Here is a 4,690-nt window from a genome sequence, read left to right as displayed (position 1 = left end):
ATCCATATGCCAAATTTCATAATCATAAAATGTGGCAATTGCTAACATGATTCGGACAGACTTAAGCATCGCTACGGGTGAGAAGGTCTCATCGTAGTCAATCCCTTGAACTTGCCGAAAACCTTTTGCGACAAGTCGAGCTTTGTAGACAGTAATATTACTGTCAGCGTCAGTCTTCTTCTTGAAGATCCATTTATTCTCAATTGCTTGCCGATCATCGGGCAAGTCAACCAAAGTCCATACTTTGTTCTCATACATGGATCCCATCTCAGATTTCATGGCTTCAAGCCATTTTGCGGAATCTGGGCTCACCATCGCTTCTTCATAGTTCGTAGGTTCATCATGATCTAGTAGCATGACTTCCAGAACAGGATTACCGTACCACTCTAGCGCGGATCTCACTCTGGTTGATCTACGAGGTTCAGTAGTATCTTGTTCTGAAGTTTCATGATCATCATCATTAGCTTCCTCACTAACTGGTGTAGGTGTCACAGAAACAGTTTTCTGTGATGCACTACTTTCCAATAAGGGAGCAGGTACAGTTACCTCGTCAAGTTCTACTTTCCTCCCACTCACTTCTTTCGAGAGAAACTCCTTCTCCAGAAATTTTCCGAACTTAGCAACAAAAGTCTTGCCTTCGGATCTGTGATAGAAGGTGTATCCAATAGTCTCCTTTGGATATCCTATGAAGACACATTTCTCCGATTTGGGTTCGAGCTTATCAGGTTGAAGCTTTTTCACATAAGCATCGCAGCCCCAAACTTTCAGAAACGACAACTTTGGTTTCTTGCCAAACCGTAGTTCATAAGGCGTCGTCTCAACGGATTTTGATGGTGCCCTATTTAACGCGAATGCAGCCGTCTCCAAAGCATAACCCCAAAACGATAGCGGTAAATCAGTAAGAGACATCATAGATCGCACCATATCTAGTAAAGTACGATTACGACGTTTGGACACACCATTACACTGTGGTGTTCCGAGTGGCGTGAGTTGCGAAACTATTCCGTATTGTTTCAAATGTACACCAAACTCGTAACTCAAATATTCTCCTCCACGATCAGATCGTAGAAACTTTATTTTCTTTTTACAATGATTTTCAACTTCACTCTGAAATTCTTTGAACTTTTCAAACGTTTCAGACTTATGTTTCATTAAGTAGATATACCCATATCTGCTTAAGTCATCTGTGAAGGTGAGAAAATAACGATATCCGCCACGAGCCTCAATATTCATCGGACCACATACATCTGTATGTATGATTTCCAACAAATTTGTTGCTCTCTCCATAGTTGTAACACCCTCGATGCGACTATAGCTCCCACGTTTCGAGGCACGACTTAGAGACATAATCGCATTGAAGGCATATGTCGCAAGTTAGGCAATCTTCACAACATCCCATGTAATATAAATAATAAAGGGGAGATAACATAGTTGGCTTACACTCGCAACGTCAAACAAGTACATAAATAACATTACATCATCCAAACACTCATGGCCCGACTACGGCGCCAAAATAAAAGAGAACCCAACATGCGATAACGGTCCCGTTCACCCCCAACTGGGCACCACTACTGATCATCGGGAAAGGAGACATAGTAACGTTGAGAGTCTTCGTCGAACTCCCACTTGAGCTCGTACGCGTCTCCTGGAGCGGAATCATCAGGCCCTGCATCTGGTGTAATAGTAATCTATGAGCCACAGGGACTCAGCAATCTCGCACCCTCGCGATCAAGACTATTTAAGCTTATAGGTAAGGCAAGGTAAATATAGGTGGAGCTGCAGCAAGCGACTAGCAAGTATGGTGGCTAACTTATTCGCAAAAGAGAGCGAGAAGAGAAGGCAAAGCACGAGCGAGAAACTAGAGAGCAACCTGCGCAAACATTACTCCAACACCGTGTCCACTTCCCGGACTCCGCCGAGAAGAGGCCATCACGGTAACACACTCAGTTGATTCATTTTAGTTATACTAAGGTTCAAGTTATCTACAACCAGACATTAAAAAATTCCCTTCTGCCCATAACCGTGGGCACGGCTTTCGAAAGTTCAAATCCCTGCAGGGGAGTCCTAACTTAGCCCATGACAAGCTCTCACGGTCAACGAAGGAATAAACCTCCTCCCAAGACGTTCCGACCAGACTCGGTATCTCGGTAATTCAAGACACTTCGACAGGTTAAAACAAGACCAGCAACACCGCCCGAATGTGCCGACAAATCCTGATAGGAGCTGCACATATCTCTTTCTCAGGGCACACTCAGATGAGTGCTCCATAGAACTAAAACCAAACCTCGAGTTTCCCAGAGGGGGCGCTGCACAGGACTCTAGTTTGGACCAACACTCAGAGGAGCACTGGCCCGGGGGGTTTAAAATAAGATGACCCGCGGGCTCCGGAAACCCGAGGGAAAAAGAGGCTAGGTGGAAAATGGTAAGACCAAGGTTGGGCATTGCTGGAAAAGCTTTAATCAAGGCGAACTATCAAGGGGTTCCCATTATAACCCAACCGTGTAAGGAACGCAAAATCCGGGAACATAACACCGATAAGACGGAAACTAGGGCGGCAACAGGGGAACAAAACCCTAGGCGAGAGGCCGAGCCTTCCACCCTTTACCAAGTATATAGATGCATTAAGATAACATAGCAATATAATGATATCCCAACAAGTAAATAAAGATGTTCCAACAAGGAACGGCCTACAAACTTCACCTGCAACTAGCAACGCTATAAAAGGGGCTGAGCAAAGCGGTAACATAGCCAATCAACAGTTTGCTAGGAAAATGGTGGGTTAGAGGTTTGACATGGCAATTTGGGAGGCTTGCAAGCAAATGGTAGGCATCGTAGCAATGGCATAGCAAAAGAGCGAGCAAACTAGCATAGCAAAGATAGTAGTGATTTCGAGGGTATGATCATCTTGCCTGCATAGTTGTCAGAGTTGACTGGATCCTCGAAAGCAAACTCAACGGGCTCCTCGTTAGCGAACTCGTCTCCCGGCTCTACCCAAACAAGACAAACAAGCAACAAGGACACAATCAACCACGTGCAAACTCAAACAACACAATGCAAAGATGATATGCTACGCGAGATGCGATGCGGGATGCAAAATGCAAGATATGACAGGAAATGCATGAACCTGGCCTCAACTTGGAAATCCAAGTGTTCCACTGGAAAGATGAGATGAAATCGCTTGAAAACGATATAAAGAACGCCGGAATCGGAGTTACGGTTTGGAAATGGCAAGCGATTCAAAAATGACACCGGTCTGCGATTTATAGCAAGTAGGCATCTAAATGCAAAGAAATGAACATGCTACAACACTCAAACATGACAACAAAATACATGGCAGGGATGCACACAAGATGCTTAACAAAAGTCTAGCACTGAGCTATGGCCAATTCATCCATTAACAGGTTCAAACAAGCATGGCAAAAATGCCTATGACGAACAGATCTCAGACTTAGTGAAATTAACACTCGCCTGGAATTTCAGATCAGGTAGCCCTCTTCGGAGCAACAAAACTACATGCTACAGGACCTGAACACGGCAAAGTAAAGCATGGCATGGAGCTACTCAAAGAGCTTAACAAAAGTCCCTTAGTGACCTTGAGCCAAAAGGGATCAGAAAATACAATTGCAAGCTTGTCAACATAGCAAAAACATAATCAGTTTCAGACAGTGAAAACTGACACAAGCTGAAATATAACTCAAGTAGGCATGTTTACGAGCTCGATGCACTCACTACGGTGCAAGTCATGGCAAGACAAGCATACCTCCATCAAGAAGGCACAAAATGCAAGCTAGACATGGCAAGAACAATAGCATAGAATGCACGGATCAACTACAACATCACCGGCAAAATTGCAAACAAGTTGACAATCTGCGCAGATTCACAAAGTAGCAAAAATAGAGCTCGATTGACTCAAGCTAGGGTGCTCCATAATTTCAAACAAAGACATGGATGGATAGAGCACTACAAGATTAACAAAACTCCCTTACTGATCATCCTCAAAAGAGGCACGGATCACTAGGAAACAACATGAACATATGGCATCATGAGATAAACAGCTCCAGGACTTTGTGAAATCACTAAGTCCCTGAAAACAGACTTAGCAAGTGCACCACTTTGCAAGCTTGCACTAGTCACCACACACATCCTAAAAATACATGGGTTGCATCTCTGGAGATATGACAAAAACCTTAACAAAACACATGTAGAACTCGTTGGGCATAGCATGCACACATTAATCATGGCAAAAATGACAAAAGAGCTAAACGGAGTAGCAGATCTGACAATTAACTCAAGTAGCCCTCTTCTAACAGCATTTCGGGCATCAAGATGAGCTCAAATGAAAATGATGCTATGGAACGAAATGATGTACTCTCTGAGATGAACATTTTGATATGCTATATGCATGAATCGGAGCTACGGAGCTACGAACATGTGCACATGGACTGAAAACATCTGGGACTTAGAGAAAAAACGACCTAGGGTTTCACTGTTCACAGATCTGGGATCCGGGCACGGATTACGAAGTTCGCCGGAATCCTCGGAGATCGCCGGAGAGGACCGGCCGGAGTTGAAGGAGGAGGGGCCCGAGGTCCTACCGGGCCGGATCTCGCCGGATCCGGTCACCGACGACTCGAGGGAGGCGCGGCGACGCCGGAGGAGGTGGCGGAGCCGGGTCGGGAGGCGTGGCGCG

The sequence above is a fragment of the Triticum dicoccoides genome, chromosome 2A (genome assembly GCF_002162155.2).
Source record: "Triticum dicoccoides isolate Atlit2015 ecotype Zavitan chromosome 2A, WEW_v2.0, whole genome shotgun sequence".
Classification (NCBI taxonomy): domain Eukaryota; kingdom Viridiplantae; phylum Streptophyta; class Magnoliopsida; order Poales; family Poaceae; genus Triticum; species Triticum dicoccoides.
Note: the sequence above shows the minus strand (reverse complement) of the source record.